Here is a 24,811-nt window from a genome sequence, read left to right as displayed (position 1 = left end):
TTTCAATGCTGGACGGAGACACAAATCTTGTGAACTCTCTCATTGTAAAGGTGAGAAGGGAACACTTTCAAGTCAACACTACAGCACCCTACCTGGCCCTTTGTTTTTCCAGGCAAATACCAATAGGAATACATGCAGTTTATAACTGATCTATGCTCACTCTGTCTAAGGTTAAAAGTATTTAAAGTGGGCTAGTATTTTTCATTTGTAAAATTCCCCTTGAGTAGCCTCCCAGCTCAATCTCAAATAGAGTTCTGCCGCTGGAGCGAAGCTAGCCTGGCTGATGAGAGGTGAAACCCCGAAACCGGTCCTAGGACCTGGCCTGGCAGTTCGGGCTGGACTGTTCCCATAGGGATCATGGTCAGGACTGATTTGCATATGGCTGGGTTCAAACTGGAATGGCATGGGGAGCAGATTTAGGCCCATATCTCTGTACTGGGATGAATGTACGACATTGTTTTGCATTCTGTCTATCAATTGTTCTTTTTTCCAATTAGAGTACTTAGTCTGGTTGGTGAGAGTGGCCCAATGTCTTGTCCAAGTACAGTCCAGGTCCAAAACCACCCCATGCATAGGCCCCACAGTCTGAAGATGGCTTAGCCTGGCTTGTGAAGGGGTCCCACTTTCTGAACAATGTTCAATCTGACTCTGAATCCACATTTTGAGCATTGTTTATTAAACCATGTGACCCTTGGTCTGTCCAGGGAGTAGCGTAACTGTAAGAGGATCCATCAGTCTGAATAGAGCTTATTTTGACTTACGGGGATCCCAAAGGATGCACAAGTTTAAGCCTGACTTTTGAGACTTAGACATGCACAGGCCAAATGTGACTTATGAGAAGATACCAAGAAGTGTACCATTGTATCATTACTTTAAAGACTCCCAAAGACAGTAAAATGCCATGTGGACCATGCCTGACTTTTGACAGTATTTTTTAATCTACACAGAGCCTCATCCGATTTACAAAGTATTCCAAGGACATCACAGCTTTTGCTTGCCTCTTGAGAAGATCCCTGTCAATTGAATGAGTTAAGATCCGATTATTGGTGCCCCTTGAGGCTCTTACAACCTACACTGGACTAAGCTTGAGAGGTGAGAGCATTTTATAATCTGTAGAAATCGTAGCTTCAAACTGAAAGGATTAACTAGTTCCAACAAATTTGCACCAGACTTGTAAGTGTTTCCACAGATTGTTTAGGCCTAAACATGACTCATGAGGGGCCTTGGCAGTCTGCGCAGAGCTAGGCGTGTCTCAGGGCTGGATGTCATGTTCTGGACTGCGCAAAACCTGACTCCCGAGATTATCCTGTAGGCTGAAGGGGGCTTAACGTGATTACCACTAAATGTTCTCAGCTTCTGTGAAATCCTGGGACTGCTTGTACATGGACAATAAGCCAGTAGCGGCCAGTGCAGGTAAGCGCGGTGAGGCAGTAAGGCAGGGGCGGGACTGGACAGGAGGGGTGGAAGTCGACAAATAGGGAAAATAAAATAAATAAATACATCCTATTCCGTCGTCTGTCAACTTCCCCCCCGCCCAGCCCCACCACCCCACAGGGCTTACTTGCACAGGCCACTTCTGCAATAAGCAAGGAATGGCCTAGGTATGAATTCTAATACTGTGTTCCATGTGCTCATTCAATACTTTTCGGATAATTACATGGAATTTTTTACATGTTGAAAGAACAAAAGGACAATGTTTCTATCAGAAATTACAAATTCTGCATAAGATTGTGCATGCAAAACACCACATAATTATACATGGTAATGTTTGCATTTGTCTAATTATTATGCTCACTGATGAGGGTAGGTGATCACTATAGGTGAGTAGGACTACGGCCAGTTAAGCGAGAAATCAGTTCACCTACCCAGAAAATTAAATATGCAACATATAGTATTGATGTTTTAAAATATATATTGCATTTGTTCATGGAGTTATTGTGAAAGACATTGTAATTTACAAAGGCTTATATATACTAGGGCACAAGAACAATGCCTCCATATACAGCTGAAAAAACTAGCTGACTTTGAAAAAAATATTGGTGGCCTTGAAACTATACGAAAATTTCTCATATTCAGCGATAGCATTTTTAGGATTTTGAGGTCTTGGGCACGGTATTCTTTGGACCACCCTAATTAGAACAACTTTGAATTTATTACCTATTTTCAGATAATTCAAACTCATGTGATGCCAAACAATACTGGGTTATATGATACACATTCAGACATGGGGACATGAAAAAAAGCTGAAAGCTCAAGCTGCCCAAAGTTTGCCGGTCAAAGAGTACCAAAAGAAAGCTCAAACAAGCATTGCTAAAAAAACATTTATTTTTGCGATTGGATCTAGATTTTATTTGTTGCAACAAGATCATTTTATGTGAAATTTAGTGTCTAACAAGCTTATTTTTTAATAGTATGCATGACATGGCAATGATCATTTAGCTGAATATTGCATAATAGTAAAATAAAACATGTTCATAATCACAACTAATTCCCCCGTTCATAATTCGAGTCTGGCTGCAACAGTGAAAACCAAAAGCCAACTTAGTGGTGTAAGTAATGCTTGAATTGATCTCAGCGAATGGCTGCATCTTCATGCCACATTCTAGTCCAGCACTGTTAGGATTTATACCATTTCATCATTTTCCCCTTGATTCTGTACTAATGCCTTGTCCACACTCTCCTCTTTCTATGTGCACATTTCTCGGGCTGCCTAGTGAACCCGACTCTGCTAAGTAAGAAAACTGGGAATGGGTGGGAAACAGAAGAAGAATAGAGAGGTGCCACCGTGTGTCACACGATTTCAGCTCCCTCCACACGGGCACCTGTTGAGGAGCCAAAATCACACGATTGCAGGGATAACGAGCTGTAGAAAGAAGTAAATAGAGAAAGAGAAGTAGAGAGATAGGTGAGGTTTTAGAGTGAGGTAGAGGGATAGAGAAGCTAGAGATAAGGAGAAGGAAATGTAGAGACATACGATACATGGTAGAGATGAGTGAGGTAAAGAGAAAAGCTATGTCAGAAGGCAAGTCAGGTAAAGTGTAATGAGGCAGAGTGAACGCTACAGAGGAGGCGGTGAAGATGAGTTGAAGATAGAAAACAGGTGAAGTACAGAGAATGAGGTGAAGTAGAGAAAGAAAGGTTTGGTTGATAAAGACGTAGGAAGAGAGAGGGTGAGGTAGAGAGAGATAGCGACACAGAGGAGAGACAGAAAGAGTGGTAAGGGCGAGTTCAAGTGGAGGAGGGAGTGCAGAGAGAGATGAGAGAGACCGAGGTATTGATAGAGGACAATAGGTAGAGAGAGGTGGCAAAGCGGAGCAAGGTAGTGAGAGTTGCGATAGAGGGAACAGAGGTAGAAAGAGAGAGTGGAGGTGGAGAGGTGATGGTGAGGAAATCTGAGAGGTTAGGTAGTAAGAGAGGAAGAGCAGTATGGTAGAGGAGGGTGAGATAGTGAGAGATGTGAGGTACAGAGAGAAATGAGCTACAAAGGTGAAGGGCAGAGTGGTGAGGCAGAGACAGGGTCCACAGGGAGTTAGACAGAAGTAAGATATAGACATAAGAGAGAGAGGTATTGAGGTAAAGAGAGAAAGGTGAGGCTGAGAGAAAGGTGCACTAGTTGGGGAGTAATACAGGGCGTTGAGATGAAATAGAACTTTGAGGTGCAGAAAATTGAAGTACAGAAAAGGGTGAGATGTAGAGTGATACCCATAGAGTGGTAGAGTGAAAGGTAAGGTTGTATGTGAGAGAGAGAGAGAGAGAGAGAGGGGTGGCGTGGACAGAAGTGTGTTGAAAGAGCAGTGAGGTAGACAAAGGTGAGGTAGTGAGATTTGAAAGAGAGAGCACAGGGATTGTACATATATTAATGTAGAGTTAGGTAGAAAGAAAAAAGTTAAAAGAGAGGGGTGAGGTAGAAGAGGTGAGATAATGACCAAAACATAAAACAGAAAGATTATTTTTTTTAACTTAATTTGCCACCAACTGCCTGAGAGCATAAGGGACAGACTGGGCTTGCACAGTAACTTTCTGTCAAGTGTGTATGCCCAGCTGTCAAATTAAAAAATCATCTGTTTTTTATGCTGACTGTCCCTAATACTGGACTTCTGGGACTTCTTGATTACTTTGCCTGGAGCCCAATTGAAGGTGGGGGCCCTGGACAATTTCCCACTTTGCCCATGCCGTAAAACAGCTCCGAGACGCCGGGAAAAACCTTGAAGGTTCATATGGACATCATACCCCGCCCATGAGGATTTCCCAATCTGCGCTCTTGTTGAGTCTTCACATCATCTTGAGAGCCAGGAGCGCCAGCAGGGTGCTCCACAGCGCAGTCCTGGAGACACCTGCAAGGGGAGAGATGAGGGTTAAAGCATCCATCAAAGCAGGCCAAGGGCCAAAACTCTGAAAGAGAAAACACTACTGCTTCACTAAGTCCTGTGAGCACCCAGAGAATCTCAGAGAGGAAGTGATGGAACATGGAAGCATTACTTGACAAGAAAGCATCACCAATCCGAGCAAACCACAGAAGGACAGAGTGAACAAGTGCTGGAGGAGAGAAACAGCTATAACATTGTGAGAACCTACTGCTCTGTAATGACAGCATGTTTCTTTACCTATGGAATGTGTATTACAGGGTTTCCCACCCTGGGGTGCCCGCACCCCCAGGGGGTGCGAGATGGCATTTCAGAGGGTGCTACAAACAGGGAAAGTATGCACTGCATACATAACAGGAATCCGGCGAGACTTTTGTAGGGGGTGAGAACATTAATCAAACATTTCCTAGAGGTGCAGGCATAGCAAGGGTTGGTGTACTAGGTTTAAACCAGGCTGCCATCAATTAGAAATTTCATAGGGTGGCTTGTTCTGAAAGCTCCGAACACTTGAGAGAGGTGAGAAGCCAATCTATAGAGATTGTGTGGACATTAATTTTAATATCTGTCTTACATAGGTGTAGGAATCCAGAGCAGCGTGATATATTATAAAAGGTTTTTTTGATTGCAGCACAGTACCAGAGGACTGCAGCAGGCAGCTCTTGTAGGGCAACTGACCAAAGGTGGAACGTAGAGAGAAACAGCTCCATGGCAATAGAACACGAGGAAACTTAAAGCAATACAACATTAGCATCATTAACACAAGAAAGAAAAGAAGGAAGAGGGAATATAACACATTCATCCCGTTAAAACAAAAAACACATACATCAAACATAGTTCCTCAAATTCACAGGAGGGTTAATAGCTCTGCCTCCTGTTTTAACCCTCGAAGCCACAGATTCTGTGACAAGATCATCATCAATGTTACCACCAGAATTCTCATTATTCATGTCGCAGTTAGGACAACCATCCTCACAAATTCCAAACCTTTTGACCATATTCTGGTTTCAGGCTTCATATTCCTTACTAGTACAATTAGGGCACTTAACAACTCTCCTCACATTCCAGACTCTTCCTTCTTGAGTCACCACACGGTGCATGTTAACGTTCACCACTTTAATAGGATGGCCGTATTTAGAAAGTCCTTTAACCCTCAAACCTGGTTTAGGAATTTTCACCCAATCACCCACTTTGAAGGTAGGTACTCTCACTCTCCACTTACTGTCATATGTTTCTTTTATCTTCTCCTGTTTCTGTTTCATATTCACAGAAATATCCTACAAATCATAAGCCTTAATATCAGATATTTTTCTTTTGATCCACTATGGACATAACTTAGACACAGGCTCTCTTCCTTTTAACAAACGAAAGGGACTCAATTCCATAACTGAATGGGGAGTGATGCGATACATCCATGACCTTTCCCTCAACACACCTTTCCAATCTCTACCTGATTTTCATGCCCATTCTACCCCATCTTTAAGCATGCGGTTAAACCTTTCAACCTGACCATTACCTTGTGGTTCATATAATGCAGTAGTAACATGCTTAGTACCACAGACACTCAAAATTTCCTTCATCTCACATAATTTCACTTGTACACTATTGTCCATAACTAAAACTTCAGGAAAGCCTACACAAGCAAAAACCTCTTAAAAAAAATCTACAACTCTTGAAGTGATCTGAGCAACAAACTTAACTTCTGGCCGTCTGGAGTGGTAATCAATAACAACTAAAGCAAAATGTGCATCCAGAGGCAAACAGTTGTAAGGACCAGAAATGTCAAACGCTACTTTCTGCCATGGAAATTGTGGCCATGACACAGGCTTCAATGGAGCAGGAAAAGGCTTCAACATCTTGTCACTCCTAATGCACTTACTACATTCTCTCACAACTCTGTCTGTCATTCAATCCATACAAGGTCACCAATCATCAGCTCTGACCAGTCTTTTCATTTCAATTTACTCCTGCATATGTTCGGGTGGTACACACGTACCCTCCTTGAAAATTAATTCTCCTTTCACCTCTAAATCACACAATACTTCCTGGAAGGGTCTCAATTCAGAAGGTACTTTTTTCCCTTGGGCCAACCTTCGATAATATACTTCTTAAATAAATTCCATTTCTCATCCTCATTGACACAATTATTCCACTTTTCTTCAGAAATGCTGCTAAACTCTTTTGACACACAATTTCCAAATAAGGCTACAATCTCAACTCCATCATCACATGCTTCCAACTTATTATAACTCTGACATGGAAGGTGTAAAAGGTAATTAGCAGTTACATTATAGCTTCCTAGAATATACTCCACACAGAAATTATACTCTTGCAATTTGGTAGTGCGCGCTATGGTATTCCAACCCCCGCCAGGTGACAGAATCGATACCAAAGGTTTATGATCTGTTCTGAGTGTGAACCTACTTCTATATAAACAACAAAAGAGTGATTAATATAGAACTAATAAAGCTAGCCAATAAAACAGCGTGGGAAAACAAAATTATTTTATAAAAGAACCCTCACTCACCAACCTGGTTGGTGACATGCTTCATCATCGGGTTCCCACCAGAGAGGCCGAGTACCTCCCTGGTGTGCTTCGACGCCTGAGTTACAGCGGAGCAGGTATTTGTGGGAGTGATTGTGAAAATGTGGTGTAAGTATTAAAAGGTGGCTGGTTTTAACCAACAATGATTTATTCCAGGTAAACCAACAACCGTTTAAAACCAAGTGGGACGGACATGAACTGGCTGGTTAGGATAACCAGAGTTGTCCGATTTAAATTAAGTGAAAGGATATGGTCAACATGTTTCAGCTTTTGTTGCAAATTTGCTAAGCATTCTTCAGGACCAGGTGAGATTCCACGGCGGTATGCGCACACTATGGCGCACCCTAACCTGTGGAACCGTGCTAGTGGTAAAACTCACGGTTCTACCGATGTGGCCTCCTGGGATTTCCTGGGCCACTAAATGCTGCAAGAAAAACAAACAGGACACACATAAACTTATACATGTGGGACGATGGTCGGTTTTTGTATACACATTGATTTGGTGCAGAAAAAATTTGGTAAACCCGTGCTGTGAATAGGGAACAAGTGAATTATCAATTGAGCCACTGATTCCCCTGAAAGGGGCACTCGCGTGTCGTTTTTTACAGCCACTCCCGATCTGTATTTTTCATGGAGGGGTCCGACTACAGGTCATTGCCTGTGATTTTTATTGACATTTCAATGTGGACAATGTCAAGCATTGGTTTGCTAAATGGTGCCATTGACCAATGTTGTGCTCGTAATAGCGTACTCGTGAATGAACTGAGCATACACCCGAAGCGCTAGCGGTATCAATCAAGCGCTCGGACATGTGTGCATGCGTGGTGGAACTTAAAAATCTAAATAAAACAGTAGTATGAAAATAGTGGTCAGCTTACTCGTAAACGGTATGCGTTTTACTTCATGGGTCCGAGAGGGGGGTAGTGAGCTATAGTATCTCAAAAATGGAATCAGAAAAGTCAGCGCCAGTAATTCAGACTTCGTGTCAGTTAGTCATCAATCACTGTGCCCCAATAAACACTTACTTCCATGCTCGCACACTCCCGCGGGGAACCTCACGCTGTCCTACTCGGCCCGAATATTATCGAGTGACGGCAAACCTGGAAATAAATTGCCGGTTCTGAGTCACGTGACACCAACGAGGTGCGCATGACGTATTGTGTTTAGTTCATGTATTGGCAAAACAACTAGAATGCAGCTGAGTGTGCTTTTAAAAAAACTTTAATAACTTTAAGTTCCACCACGCATGCACACATGCCCAAGCGCTTGATTGATACCGCTAGCGCTTCGGGTGTATGCTCAGTTCATTCACAAGTACCCTATTACGAGCACAACATTGGTCAATGGCACCATTTAGCAAACCAATGCTTGACATTGTCCACATTGAAATGTCAATAAAAATCACAGGCAATGACCTGTAGTCGGACCCCTCCATGAAAAATACAGATCAGGAGTGGTTGTAAAAAACGACACGCGAGTGCCCGTTTCAGGGGCACCAGTGGCTCAATTGATAATTCACTTGTTCCCTATTCACAGCACGGGTTTACCAAATTTATTGTGCACCAAATCAATGTGTATACAACAACCGACCATCGTCCCACATGTATAAGTTTATGTGTGTCCTGTTTGTTTTTCTTGCAGAATTTAGTGGCCCAGGAAATCCCAGGAGGCCACATCGGTAGAACCGTAAGTTTTACCACTAGCACGGTTTCACAGGTTAGGGTGCGCCTTAGCGTGCGCATACCGTCGTGGAATCTCACCTGGTCCTGAAGAATGCTTAGCAAATTTGCAACAAAAGCTGAAAAATGTTGACCATATCCTTTCGCTTATTTTAAATCGGACAACTCTGGTTATCCTAACCAGCCAGTTCATGTCTGTCCCACTTGGTTTTAAACGGTTGTTGGTTTACCTGTAATAAATCATTGTTGGTTAAAACCAGCCACCTTTTAATACTTACACCACATTTTCACAATCACTCCCACAAATACCTGCTCCGCTGTAACTCAGGCATCGAAGCACACCAGGGAGGCACTCGGCCTCTCTGGTGGGAACCCGAAGATGAAGCATGTCACCAACCAGGTTGGTGAGTGAGGGTTCTTTTATAAAAATAATTTTGTTTTCCCACGCTGTTTTATTGGCTAGCTTTACTAGTTCTATATTAATCACTCTTTTGTTGTTTATATGAGTATTTCCAGGGGGAACAAGAGTGATCCTCTCTCTCTCCCTCTCTTTGGTTTTTGATTTTGTGAACCTACTTCCCCATAAATAGTTAAGTTAAGTAAGTGTTCTACACCCTAATCACATCCCAAAAGCTCTCTCTCAATAACAGAGTATTTTGTCTCCGTATCCCTAAGAGTACGGGAAGCAAATGCAACACACCACTCATCTTTGCCACACTTTTGTGACAAAACTCCGTCCACTCCACACAAACTGGCATCCACCGTAAAACACATTGAAGATTCCAACTGGGGAGAACTCTCAAATAAGAACTACGAGATTCTGAACCAAGTTATCGACGAATTTGAGGAGGATATACTCAAGTGCATGAATCACACATTTAGTCGCGATCAAATTGAATCAAAGGGTATATACATTAGCTAAAAGATACGACGCGAAACCCTTAATCAACCCAAACAAGGAGCACAGTCCCCAACTCTCGGTGGCCTCATCCAGCTCAGACATAGAGTCACCAGCATTAAATCTAGAAAGTGACAACTCCAGATGCAAAGTAAATTTTTTTGATCAGGTACTGCGATACAGGCTAGGTATAAGAACATCCAATGCCACAAATACTACAACATCGGAAGGTTCCCCACAATACAGATAACCACCAATCTCAACACCAGGGGTAACGACCAGGTCCAGGAAAAAGGAGCTAGACAAAAGACCAGCACAACGGTGAGCCTAGTTAAAAATCTCTCAACCATGACCTTATCCAACCAGGAATTAAGCGCCCTCAATAAAGGCTTATCTTTCTGCCCCACTGAACTATGGAATCCAACACAAACAAAAATAGATCTTTTTAAATTTACACAAAAATTGAAACTCAAAGTTTTCTTTGCTGAAGGAGCCAACAGACGCTATGACCAATCACAACCAGTTATTTCAAATTTGTCCATTCAAGACCTTACCAATGTTGATTTACTGACTAACCTCAGTGAACAAGATGCAGACACAGGTACTATAACCAGAACAGCCATGGAACCAGGCATTGATGTCAATCAATCCATCAACACAGGACTAGTTAAAAGATCTATGTTTAATCCTCAACTACCGACGGGAAATAACATAGACGCCTTCCACTCTGCGGTTACCAATGACCTAGAAAGGGAATATTCTAAATACCAGAAAAAATCGAAATATTTACCACAGAACATCACCAGGGAGGAGAGGACAGCGATAAAAACACTGCAAGAGAGGAAAGATCTGATCATTAAAGAAGCGGACAAAGGGGCCAACCCAGTGGTCCTACACGTTGATGGTTACATCAAGGAAGCTGAGTGCCAACTAGCAGATAGGACATGCTACCAGCCCCTGTCACAAGATCGGACTCCAATAATTCTCCGCCAAATTAAAGAGAATATTTTATTGAATATCTCACAATGCCAACATTTTACCTACCGCCAAAATACACAAAGGCACATACCCGCCCACGGGTAGACCAATCATAGCAGGGATAAATTCATAGTGGTCCAGACTGGGAGAATTTGTTGACAAAAAATTGCAAGTGATTATGAAAGACATACCATCATTTGTACAGGATACAAAGGATATTCTCCTCAAACTACAGGACATTACATGGGAACCTGACTTTGTGCTAGTATTCATTGACATTGTCAGCTTATACACCTCGATCAAACATCTTGATGGAATACGAGCAGCACAACAATCTCTCTGGATACAGCCAGCAAACTTCTTGGAGACTAACAAAATGGTGCTAGAGATGCTCGAATTCTGTCTAGAGAACAACGTCTTCAGCTTCAACGGACAACTATACAAGCAAACACGCGGAACCGCAATGGGGGCCAAATTTGCGCCTCCGTACGCCTGTATCCTCATGAGCCATGTGGAGAGATACTGGCTGTGGGATTTCAACTTCGTAGATTTCACCACCCACATCATAATGTGGCGAAGATACATAGACGATATCCTGTGCATCTGGCAGGGAGACATACCATTACTACAAAGATTTCTTAACACCCTCGCCAAAAACCCAAGGGGAATTAGAACCACTTAAACTTTTTCCCGAAAGGAGATCAATTTCTTGGACCTCACTTTATATGTAAAAGAAAATACTCTACATAGCAAACTGCACAGGAAGGAAACAGCGGCTAACTCAATTCTAAGAGCAAACAGCTGCCATCCTAATCATAATGTCAGGAACATCCCAAAGGGGGAACTGCTACGAACTCGTAGGAACTGCAGTGAAGAACAAGTATTTATGGACAAAGGGAAGGAAGTGATATCCCGACTAGAACAGCGAGGATACAGCCACAACATTTTGGAAAACACCCTGATGACAGTCTCCAAAATGGAACGAAAGAATACTCTAAAACCCAAAAAGACAAAAGAGGGGAACACCGGAATCCATTTCATTACAAATTACCACAATGGACACCAGCACATAAGAAAAATTCTGAAACTTCACTGGCACCTTCTACAGCATACTCCAAGTCTGAATGAACATCTCAAGAACTACCCAGAAATGACCTTCCGAAGAGCTCCGAACCTGAAAAGAATGCTGTGCCATTCTGAATTCACTGACAAAAGAAAACAAATCTCCACATTCTTGGATAGCCCACCAGGATTCCATACCTGCCGCAACTGCAGTATATGCAAACTCAGTACCAACAAAACCATTAGGGTACCAATGCCACAAGGGAAAAACTTCACCATTACAGAGTGGATAGACTGCAATAGCAAATTTGTCATTTATGTAATCTTCTGTCCCTGCAATTGACCTTACATTGGAAGCACCATCCGACCACTATGAACCCGCATCCAAGAACACTACAGGAACATACACAAATACAATACAGACCATCCACTTACTGAACACTTCCATCTTGAACATCCACACAAAAAAGAGTTCTCCTTCTTTGGTCTAGAACTAGTACGATCAGCCAAACGAGGGGGCAATCGTGAACTAAAACTGAGGAGAAGGGAAAGTGAACTCATCCTCAATTTCAACCCGGTTAAACTGGTCTTGAATAAAGATGCAGAAATGCATGTCTGGATGGGCGAAGAGTGATCTCCACGAACTTCAACTAGGGTCCCTGCCAACAGTCAATCCTGCCAGAAATAAACTTTATGTACGGTGTAACTGACAATGAGAAATTAACAACGAGTCACTCCAATGAGATATTGATTAACCTGATTAACCTCACTAGGCTTTAATACCACCACGCTTGGTGACATGCCTCAATCTTGCTTATGATTTTTTACTTTTGCCCCATGTTTGACTTCGAACCTGTTTTACTTCTCTTCACCTTACAACTTTACCCTATCACCTCATGCCCATTAGGGTTATCAAAAGTAATGAATCCTTACTATATTTAGATAGTCACCATCGATTGTGTTAATTGGATACGACCAAGGTATTCCACCCAGGCATTCCACATCCCCAACCCCCCAAAAAACTTGGACTATCGATAGTCACAGTGGGACTCCCCATTCCAAGATGGCGTCCACCTCAATCCCTGATACCGGATCTAGATCATGCTTCCGCCCCTTTACCCGGAAGTGATCACCCCAGGGGGAAATACATCAGACGTTCCAGCACCCTTAGATGGCTGCTGACGCCGACTGCAAAGATAGACCGCTCCGAGGCATTTTGCCATTACTTATGAGGTAAGAGATCCTGGAATCAGCATGCGGTTTGTACAGCTTGCCCATTATAGAATAACCCCGTAATGTACTGTCTCCCGTCTCCTAACCCACAGATATCACGTGACTGAGAACCAGACTCTTTGGACGAATTTGTCCTTTATTGAACTTCAAACTGTAAGCGTGAATTCATTAACACGCTACCACGGAGCCCCCCCCCTTCCTCCCTCCCTCACGTCGTTTCATTTTAGAAGCCCTTGTTTTTTCACGGTCTTTAGAGGACTTCGAAATACAGAATCTAAGCACTATATAAGCCCCTCATGGAAACACACAAGACGCTTGTCTCTTCTGAGTTACCTCCTCCCATTACATAGTTCACTGGACTTGCAGGTTATGACTATTACACCACTCGAGAAATACTGACTGAGTCCATTTGCTTCCATCACCCTACTTGGATATATTGTACCTCCTCTCAATAATTTTCCCTCCACCTTTCGTCCCCCCTTCATTCACCCAACCTGAAATTGAACCATGGACCCGACCATCAATTGAAATATCTAATTATGCTTCAATTCTTACATGCTTGATGATGTATGATCTCCTACTTTGTGTCTTCTTGCACTCACTTATATACAAATGTTACCATACTTATACATATGCCATTTCCAATGCGTATTGCAAACATATCGCTGTATCATTTTGTTTGCCCTTTTTTCCTTCCTGCTCATGTTGAACTTAATATTGTGAATTCCGTAATACGCATTCACCATTTGTGTATTGTGCTTCCCTTCCTGTAATTCGTTGAGTACTTATATACTTATTAACTGCCTACCTCAACCCATAACTCGATACATGGACAATGTCCTCCTACTCACCCACTACTGCGTTCCACTGTCCTTTCCGGTTGCACATAACTACATTTCATAACATATGATCAAATGTGCCATATGATCATCGATTACGCACTCTTCTGACTCCATGTGTCTAATTATACTGTCTACGCCTGTCAATTTTGAACTGCACGCTGCCTTTCCAACCTAAAATGGCTAATGCATGCTTTCCATAACGTGTCTCAATAATTTCTGAATTGACATTTTTTCTTCTGTTGTTTTACACTCCTTTTCACATGTAAATATACAGCCCTGAGCAAGCCCCAGGGCGGATGGCCATGTAAAGGGGCGAAACACGTGTTGGCTGTCACCTTTTGCTACTCTCCTGAGAGGGAGTCTTAACTTCAAAAACTGTGTATAAAACATTGCATATGATTAATCGACTCTTGGAATCTTTCCGTGATTGAACCATAATTCTCTCCTAATTTGTCCTGACACCCTTTTTGGCATCCACCGTAACAAGGCACATTTTGTTCACGCAAAACGGTTTCAATTTCAGAGCTTGCATAATTTCATTTTTAATTTACTGGAAAGCATTCTGTTGCCTCTCTGTCCAACAGAAATCAGCTTTATGTCTAATAAATTCTCTAAGTGGCTCCATTTTGGTAGCAAAATTCTTAATGAATTTGCTGTAATAATCACATAATCCAGAAAATGACACAGTTTCTCTTTGTTGTCAGCCGCAGGAGCTTTAACTATATCATCAACAAGCGATTTTTTGGGAACTACCCAATTGCCAGAAAGGGTGTGTCCTAAGTATTCAACAGAGTCACAAAACATTTTACACTTTTTCTCTTTAAGTGTTAACCCATGAGTTTCCATGCGTTTGCAGACCTCAATAACATGTACCATATGTTCTTCTTAATCATGAGAGAGGACAAGTATTTAATATGGAAACATTTTACAAAAGCATCCAAGTCCTTGAAAATATGATACACTGCTCTTTGAAAAACTGACGCTGCAGAGGCCAAACCAAAAGACATTCTCTGATATTGAAATAGCCCTGCGGCATGAGAAATGCAGTAAATTGTTTGGAATCATCTGTCAATGTTATCTGATGATAGGCTGAACGTAAATCAAAAGTAGAAAAAACTTTAGCTCCTTTCAACATGCAAACAACTTTGTTAGATAGAGGGTGACAATCTACAACCAAATTTGTATTTAACACCCTCAAATCCACACATAGTCTCAAACTTTTGTCCCATTTTCTTGTCAAAACTATGGGAGAAACCCACTCAGAAGATTCAATCTCTTCAATAATATCTTCTTCAGGAAGTTCTTGTAATACATTTTTTAGGTCTTCTCTCACATTCACCGGAACCTTTCTGAGCTTCTGTTTTACAGGTATAATTCCTTTTTTTACTCTAATCTTATGACTGAAACTATTAAGCTTCCCAAGTTCTTCAGAAACACTTTGGGAAACTGATTAACAATTTCATTTTTGCAATCACTTTCCGAAATTACCAATACAGGATCACCCTTCCTGGGGTTGAGAATTATTCCTAAACTCCATTGATCTCTCCAACCCAAAACATTCACTCATTTGACTGCCACATATAATTTAATCTGAGCAATGCGCCCCTTAAATCCAACATCCACTTCTTCATACCCCACAACGTCAATTCTGGTCCCATCAAAGGCTATGCAACAATGTCAGATTTCTTCAAATTTTCTAAACACAACAATCCCTCAAAGCGATTCAGAAGATAATCCTCTGTAACTTTATCCAGGGTGACCCCGAATCTGCCATAAATTCTATTTCCACATTCAAAATACGTACAGTACACCTAAGTAGTTTCAAACCAACATGATCATTATTCACTTCTTCCACATCACTAATGGATAACACAATGCCAGTACAGCTTGCACCATCATCATTCTCATCACTCCTAACACAAGAAATCTTACTCCTATTGAATCCAAAAAGAGTGGCAATGATGAGTGGTGTGTTGCATTTCCTTCCCGTACTCTTAGTGATGCGGAGAGAAGATACTCTATTATTGTGAGAGAGCTTTTGGGATGTGTGTGTGGTGTAGAACATTTCCGTAACTATTTATGGGGATGTAGGTTCACACTCAGAACAGATCATAAACCTTTGGTATCGATTCTGTCACCTGGAGCTAGACTCGTCTCCAAATTACAAAAGTATAATTTCTGTGTGGAGTATGTTCCTGGAAGATATAATGTAACTGCTGATTGCCTTTCACGCCTTCCATGTCAGAGTGATAAAAAGTTGGAAGCATGTGATGAGGAAGTTTAGATCCCGTCCTTGTCACCAATTTGTAGGAATCCAGAGCAGCATGATATATTATAAAAAACTGCAGCACAGTACTAGAGAACTGCAGCAGGCAGATCCTCTAGGGCAACTGACCAAAGGTGGAACTTAGAGAAAAACAGCTCCATGGTAATAGAACACTAGGAAACCTAAAGCAATACTACATTAGCATTATTAACACACGGAAGAACAAGTATTTGCAATGCAATAGGTCTCGCATTTGCGAGAGTTTAAGCAATTGCCATTCTTAATGACAATACCTTTTACTTATGTGTTGTTTTTTAAACATAAATAAAAGGCATTGTCATTTACAATGCCAATAGCTTAAACTCTCGCAAATGTGAGATTTATTGCATTGCAAATTCTTGTTATTGATGGCTATCAGCAAACACTGAGAACCCGCTTTTACTAATCTTGCTACAGCGGCCATAACCCCAACATTCATCTGTATTAAACTTTATAATGGGTAGTTACTGGTATGTTACGCTGTATATGAGGAAAAATCCATACCTACCTACTAAAGTAAGTCATGATGTTTGAACACCGCTACCAGTGGAATGTCAAGAAAAGTAAGGGAAACTTGGCTATCTTTAGCAAAGTACAACACCAATGTCTCTGGGACAGTGAGAAGAAACAAAAAGTATCATACACCAGATAGTCCCCACTATTCCCCATCTACCACAGACCTGGATGAAAGCCCAGAAACTCTTGTTCTGAGATCGATCCTGAAGCGGAAATTTCAGATTGTTATCTTTAGAGAGTGCTCAAACTTCTAAGTGAGTCACTGTGTTTTGTGATTCTCTGGGTAGGTTAACTCCATCCAAAATTATATTGACAGTGGAGGGCAGAAGCCTGACTATTTGTTCAGAAAGAAATTGTAAGCATTGGGTGTGGGGAGGAGGAGGATGTTGGGGGCAATATCCAGGAAGCAGTACTTGTAACCAGGGGACTTTACGCTGATTAAGGCGGTGGCACAACAACCTGGGAGGCACATATGCAGCTAGGGGACAACATGAGTCCAGAAGGCAGAAATGAATTCAAGCACTCCATCCATCACATTTTTGTATAGGTTAGTCTGTCTCCTTAAGTTGGGCGGATATGCCAAGACATGGGCCTTGTGCACATTGTGACACTAGAACCAAGCTATACCTGGCTAGATTGCTTGTGTTCTGGTTCAGGAAGAACCTGGCCTGGCAGTTCAGGCTGGACTGTTCCCATTGGATCAGGGTCAAGACTGATTTGCACATAGCTGATTCCAAACTGTGGTGGCATTGTGTGCAAAATAACAATGGTCTGAAATGTGACCCGAGTGATTACCAGTGGCTGAGATTAATTCAAGTATTCCATCCATCACTTTTTTGTAAACTACAGAAAGACAGAGGGCCTATTTCCCCAGGGCCAAGGCTGCTACCACTGCAGTGGCAGGCGGAGTATGAGTAATTATTATAACAGGGACACATGTCTGCCTGTCACTCAAGGGTACAGCAATGGAGCCTGCTGGGCCCCTGACAATGGGCCGCCCCTCGTTAATGGCTACAGCAGATCTCTCCTCCATGCACTTCTCCTTGGGGGCGGGGTGGCAATCAGTTCCTGTGTGGGCAGGGGGCAATGAGAGGGAGGCTTCCAGGTGGGGAAGTAAATGATGTAGCATATCTGTAACCCAAGGAAGTGATCTCAGCTGTTGGACTTCAATGCCTGGGAAAAGGCCAGGGAACTTCCAGTCTTTGCCCAGCATGAGGGCGGGAGACAGAGGGAAGGGACTGACCCAACTCACTCCCAGCACAAGTACCATACAGAAGAAATAAATCCCTAAACCAGCCCTGGGTGGGGCGAGCCATCGATAGGCACGGGGGGTGGGGAGCGGGAGGAGAGGCTTGGAGCCCGCCAGCAACAAGACGGGCAACCCATCAGAAATGTGTGAAGTTCTGACGGTAAACAGACATGCTGTGAAAGCATTCGGGACTCTTGTTAACTTTCCAGAAGAGGTCAGCTGAAGGTTCAGGCCGAGGGGCCAGCGCTGTAAAACCCTGTACAAACAAGCATTGGCATAGCAATAGGTCTCGCCTTTGGGCCCTTGTAAGCGTATAGCCATGCAGCACATTATCCTAGGTGCTGTCCCTCCAGGGATTGAAGAGCTATACAATTATAACACACTGGGTTCATGCAGTTTGATTCAGGAATACATGCTTAAAACCTAAAAGGCTCACAGTGCCAGATCATCTTAAGAACACATGAGATATACTCCCAGGAATTGTGTAAGGCCTAAAAAATACTATGTTGCTCTCTTTCAAGATAGACACTGCTTTACCCAGTGCCTCGTTCTGACACACAACTAATGAAGACAGAATAGAAGGTGCATTAAATATGGTGTCATGCCCAGATAAACAGTCCCCAATATCAGCCAGAGCATAGACCCCCAACAAAAATATGAAGGATGGCCAAATCGAGAGCATATTTGAGGGGCTTCCTCATGCGCGCTGCGCTAGGCTCGACCTAAAAATACAAGTCCCCCCCTGCCCCCCTCCCTATTGCCTGTGGTCTTTGACACATAACTGTACTCAATGCTTAACATGAGGCAAGATAAAGATTTGTTCCTCAAAAAGCGGATTCGCTTTGGATCCTAAATAACTCGTGCTCTATTCATATTTATCAGCCCTTAAAAACGAGTAGTGAAATAACGTGTGAAATTTACAGAGCGGCTGTAGTGAGACTGAAATTAACGTATACTCGTGATAACCCTAACACAATCCTATTGCAATTGCTCACAGTGATAATTCCTGCACCCCTACAACACATGCAGTTCAATTTTAAACAGGCCTGAAGCTCAAAGTCTACAGTACAAAGATTAGGGAGAGGAGATTTGAGTTATTCCTGCTACTACATTTACAACAAGCAGCGTTCACTGCCATGCAGACATTTAATATAAAGAAAACGGTTCCAATTATGTAAGCCATTAGGAGAAACATAGCCCACTTTACTAACTAATCAACTGAAAATACATACAAATTGTGCACGCCAGAGGCTTAGCTGGATTTCACTGAATTTTGTGTGCACAAACATCGGATGCACACTCCCAGATTACCAGACATTAACACAGACAATGAAAAGCCGAAATGTGCTCAACAGCACCAAAGAACTGGCACATATACACTGCTGTCTGTGATCGCATACCTATGTCTGTGCATCATTGTATGTGTGTCAAAACACAGGGGCGGGGAACACGCAGCCACAAAAGCGCAGTCAAGTGACTCCGAAACATCTTACAGGGACAAAGGAAGGTATGTAAGGCTGTCGCAAAGTGAAGTGTTATATTGCAGTGTTTGGCTTTAATACAAGAGTAGAGTCAGGAGCAACCTCACATCAGGTTAGTATCGTTTGCATTCAGGAATTACTTGATGAGTGTACAACACTTTTTCTTTGAAGCCCCTTGAGATACCATGAGAGAAACATTACTGAATGCTGCCAAGAGCAATGTCCCAGTAAGGCACAGTAAACAGCAGCAGATTAACTGAAATGGTGAATACATCATAGAACAAGGCATTCCTGTAATCTTACCTCAAGCCACCACTGACAGCCGCTTCTAATTAATGTTTGCAAATTAATAGAAATGTGCGAGCTATGCCGTGTAGAACAAAAGATAGGCGAGGCCACCATGTTTAAGAATAAAGCGATGTGCGCACTGATGAAGGAATAAAGCGCGCATCCCACTTTCGGGTTTCCCCGTGTTTTTCATGAACAAACCTATGCAGGAACAAAGGTTTAATAAAAATTAAACAAAACTCACAATACAAAAAGATTCCACAAAGCTCTCACCATCGGAATTCCATAAAAGAAGCCAAAAGAAAACAAGTTTCGATCCCTTGGTGATAACAAGCAAAACAAGCGCGGCCGCTAAAGTGAAAGCAACCGCGCTGTGTTCCATTAGTAACATGATCCACGACGAGGGAGGAATGCAGTTGGCAGCCTGCGCACCGCTGCTCACTCACAAGAGCCAAAGGCCGTGGGAGTTAACTTTTGGAAAAGAGGTGGGACATGCACCCGCCTTTGGCCATTTGCGTGCTTTCATTTTTGAAAGCCACACGCATTGGACAATAAAATGTGTGAGAATTAAAAAAATCACACGGAGAAGACTCTGGGAAGTTTGGAGTGCTTACAAGAAGCTTCCCCATAGAGCAGCGCATGCGCGCTGTGCTAGACTCGACCTAAAAAGCAGTGCTAAAGGAAGAGGCGCGGTCCAAACCACTGTAGCAACATGGATTAATCGGCACAGCTCTTTGAGAATAAATTCAGGAAAAAGTATCTGAAGGGAAATCTGAAGAAAAGTGTGGACACAGGCGTGAAAATATACAGTATGGCAGGGGTCTCCAACCTTTTCTGTAGTGAGAGCTACTTCTGGTCAAGGAAAGTCTTCCCGAGCTACTAGCAAACTATATACCTGTAAAATAGTGACTACACTATGACCACCCAAAGCAAGATTTTCAGTCGTTACCACCCAAGTATACCAAGTGTGGTTACCAGCAGATATGCTGGGAAATTTTTTTTCAATATTAAGTGCATCCCCTTGACTTATGAAGTAACATTCAAATCTTGACATGCCCAGTGGCACAAAGGACATAAGCACAGAAGTACGTCTCCCCAGATCAGCTTGAATTATCATTCACCAGTTTCTGAAAATGCAAATTTTTCCTATCTAATACTACTTTCCACTGTGGGAAAACAAACTGAATTTTCCAGAAGAAACCCCATTTTTGAAAACTAAAACTTCCTTTAAAATATCAGTTTTCAGTTTTTGAGAAAAGCACAGTCTCAAAACATCAGCTCATCATTATCACCATGTACTCCCATGTACAAATGCCTCATACGGACAGACTGCTTTGAATTCCCAGGTATTACAGTCATATGCCATGGATGCTCACCATTGGTATAGGAAACAATGGTCCTAGACTTATTTAAAGCTACAATTCAGTTATGAAAAACATTCATTAGTCAAAGGGCATGAGGGTAATTTATATCCTCTGCAGGTGGGCCTTCCTCAGGTGGGGGGAGGGGAGGCAACCTAGGGTGAGGTACAGTCAAGATACAGCCCCTGAGGAAGACCCGCCTGCAGAGGATATAAATTACCCTCAATGCACCAGGGTCGAAACATCGACACTCTCCCCCAGTGGGCCTGCACCTGATATCATCCCAGCCTGCCTTTTCACAGTTGAATGTTCTCTGTGCATCATCAGAAAATCATACATGAAATGTATATTTGTAAATCCATAAGGGACTAGCCTATCTGTAAAACTGGTGCCACTATGAACCACGACCAGTTTCACTAAGGATACCACAATGTGTAATTTGATTGGTTATTGAATTTGCCTTTTGGATTCCTCTCCTTTATATCTGTCGTACCTCACGAGCACTTTCCTTTTTAACACTCCTGTTGGAGCAAGCTCTGATGGTGCACTGTTCACACACATGTTGTGACTGTTAAAGGAGGGACTGCAACATGGTCAATCTCCTTGTGGCTTAATTATATTGAGATTGGATACAGACTGTCATGTAGCAGGTCCTATAAGCTGGCACAGTGTGTGTTTGAAGTTTGGCTGGCTGTCACTCTGAGGGTCTTGAGATGATCAGTGCTGCCTTCTTTGATAGGCACCTAATCTGAAATTGATACTTGGCTAGAATTCACCTCAGACAGCTACTTTGAAGGTACTGGCGAGCTACCAGTACCTCCCGAGCTACTCGTTGGAGACCCCTGCAGTATGGTTTCACTAATGCCATAAATAACTAAATAGCAAAGTGACCAACATCTAAGTGTGCTAACTATATTTATCCGACCCGAGAGACCTCTAAGTGAGGCTGGCTTTCAGTGCTTTGTTATTATTTTCTTTTTGTATGAGAACGTTTTGTAAATACCTTGTACAGGTTCTTTTCTTGTGTTGTTTTAGCCTGAAAGATGAGAGCGCTGAGTCAATACCAATTGCCTTTCTGTGTTTCCTTTTTTTAGCTGCTTGACGCGCAGAAACCACGGATCCCAGGCTGTGTTGCTTTGGAAAAGGGGGCGTGGCCGGGACTAAGGAAATGCAGACTAGACAGCGACCGGGAACCACGAAGAGCCGTTGGGATTGAATTCCAGCTGCGCTTTAAACAGGTGATGAGCAGAGGCCAAGCGTCTTGTGCTTCGTCTGGATTTCTTTTATAGTCAGCTCTCCAAACGTCCTAGAAGCGCAAGTTGAGGGTAGGTGCACCAGTGACCACGTGTCCTCGTAGTTTCTTAATGATAAACACGTTGTACAGGTGGGGACTGATAGGTTGCATAATTACTGGATTGAAAATGTTCACCGACAAAGCAGCGTGCTCGTCCCTGCTCGCTCCTGTGGCAATACTCCATGGGAGTTAACTTGTATGGAAAGGTGGGACATGCTACACCCATCAGCCATGAACACTCTCACATTTTTAAATGACACACAGATAAGCCAATCCTAAGTAAAGGAGGAGTCAGACGCCACAAAGTAGATATAACAGATTGCCTACAGCGACAGCGTGGTTTAGGCTCGAACTAAAAAGGAAGAGGGAATATAACAATAGGTCCTCTTATACCTACCGTCTAAGAAGAAAATAATGAACTGCAGATGAGATAAGAAATGGTGACTCCTTTCCTGCACCGACTGACTTTGTGATCCCTCCAGAAGCTGACAAGGGAGTGCAGCAAAGAGAAGGAAAGGAGGGCAGGTTGGAAGAAAAACAGAGAGTGGAAGTGGGGCAGAGAGGAGAAACTACAGAAGGGAAGGAAGGAAGAAAGCAAGTGATAGAGCGAAGATTGGGCACTATATCAACTAAAATCATACTGTTTCTCAACTTTGAGGCGAGGAAGCTTAGAATGCCAGGAGAGGGGTGCTGGCACTTGAACTGGTAGCCTTTTCAAGTTCAATTCTGTGTTTTCATGGCACATCCTCACAATTGTATGTGAGTGAGAGCACATTGCTTTGTCAGTAAGAAACACAAGCAGGCTAGCTGGAATAATTAACGTGTCTTCATTAGAAATCAAAATACACTACAAGTTAAAAATCAGGAGGGGGGGCTTTGTACAATTGGGCACATATTTACACATTTTTTATCCACTGTGAAAAAAAAAGGAAACTAAAAACTCCAAATCTCTTTTTTGAAACGCTGTCTTCGCAGAGTGATGTGCAGGGAGAACTACCCCCGGTTTGCTGGAATGTTGTTCATTGCAGGCAGTCAAGTAGTGTGTACTTGGTAGTTGTGCTGGTTAGATGCCTAAATGTCTCTCGTCCAGTTTATTCTTACTGGAAGCTGGCTACGAGGGGTTGTGAGCCTACAGGCTCATGGCCTGTTAATCATCCCACGGCCACTGGGATCCTTCAAATAGCAGACAATGGTGTTCAAGAAACACTGGCTGGTAGGATGCAGTCCTCTCTCCCACCTACAGATGAGTGAGCCCTTTTATTGCTTCCCCCCTAGCTCTAGGGATCTGTAGAAGGCTGACCAGTAGAGAGGACCAATGGCAAGCTATCCCTGGACATTTCCCCTGGCCTTCAGTCGCAGCCTCACCTGCATCTGAATTAGAGTCATGTCTCAAAAGTGTGCACATTGTAGCAATACATGGTTCTTTTATTTCTTTAGGGTAGAAACCGCAGCCCTCTGGGACCTAATTGTATATTTCTGCCTTGAAAAGGCGGAAATGGGAAAAAGAGCGCTGAGCCCCACCTTGGGACAATGGTGTCCAGAAAGGATTAGCCAGAATCTGAATGGGAACAGTAATAGGTTTTCCTAAATACTGGAAACAATTGAGACCATCGTAACAGTGGTTAAAATGGTGCTAATTTAATCTCGTTGAGTAGACCCAAAAGGATCAAAAGCATGCCAGAATGGGGAGACATCGTTTACATCGAATGCGCTACAACGCATTCCATTACAACGCGTTTGTTACAACGACCACTTTGTTACAACGTGAACCATTACATCGCAAGTCGTTTCAATGACTTGATGTAGGGGGCGCGCTGGTGTTGGATTTACAATCCAACACCTTCTCTACTGTTGCACAAAATGGAGTAGGAATAGTAAATTATACTATTCCTAAATCCAGTGCGACCCCCACAGCAAGTCGTTGTAACGACTTGCGATGTAATGGTTCACGTTGTAACAAGGCGGATGTTGTAGCGTCCATGTTGTAATGGAATGTGTTGTAGCGCATTCATTGTAAAGAGATATATTCGCCAGAATGTCAGGATATGAACATAAGATACATTTGAATAAAAATGAATCTAAGTGAAACTTGTTTCCAATGTCTGGTTAGTCTGAAAATCTGGCTTGTATCCACCTCTACTGGACCTATCCTGTACACACTTGTCCTAGAGCTAAAAGGGACAGGTTTGTAGCTGCTGTGCAAGCCTGCTTTGCACAGTCGGTATATACATTAAAGCAGGCATGGTACCTCCCAAATGGGTCTATATAGCAATAAAGCAGTGCTGGAGATACAGTTAAGCATCTGCCTGGGCCCAGCAGGCAGTAGAACACTATCCCTAGCAACACCGTAGACGGGATGTAAAGGGGACAGAACATACCTAAAACACTCTTTTTTTTTGTTTGAGTTTATTTGAAAACAGTAGAGAAACAGCGTTTGAATAATAAACATATGCCATTGAAAAAACCAAGACAGAACAGAAGTAATAAGCACAAGGCATTAAATATATAGATAAAAAATGTATAGAAAATTAAAAAAAATAAGAACTCTATGCTGAAATCAACTGTATAGTAATATAAGGAAAAGGGGGAAAAGATTAAAGAGAAGGGAAAGCAATATGTGGTAAGTTATATTAAATAAGGAAATATAACACTAACTAGGAAACTGTAGACACTATAACAAGAAATGAGAAAATAAAAAACCTTTTGTCTTTTCTTTTGT

The 24,811-nt window shown here is 42.5% G+C and overlaps 1 pseudogene across 1 annotated transcript in view; it reads right to left on the bottom strand.

The window, feature by feature from the left end:
- Positions 1-2,321: 2,321 nt before the first annotated feature.
- The window catches only part of LOC146857295 (pancreatic secretory granule membrane major glycoprotein GP2-like), a 233,415-nt pseudogene continuing 210,925 nt past the window's right edge, over positions 2,322-24,811 (bottom strand). The window contains exon 10 of the transcript XR_014979886.1: positions 2,322-4,334. The product of XR_014979886.1 is annotated as a pancreatic secretory granule membrane major glycoprotein GP2-like (transcript). The remainder of the gene's footprint in view (positions 4,335-24,811) is intronic.

Source organism: Triturus cristatus, chromosome 3_2, assembly GCF_964204655.1.
Source record: "Triturus cristatus chromosome 3_2, aTriCri1.1, whole genome shotgun sequence".
NCBI classification, from domain to species: domain Eukaryota; kingdom Metazoa; phylum Chordata; class Amphibia; order Caudata; family Salamandridae; genus Triturus; species Triturus cristatus.
The sequence above is the reverse complement of the archived record's forward strand: the minus strand, read 5'-3'. Positions and strand labels throughout refer to the sequence as shown.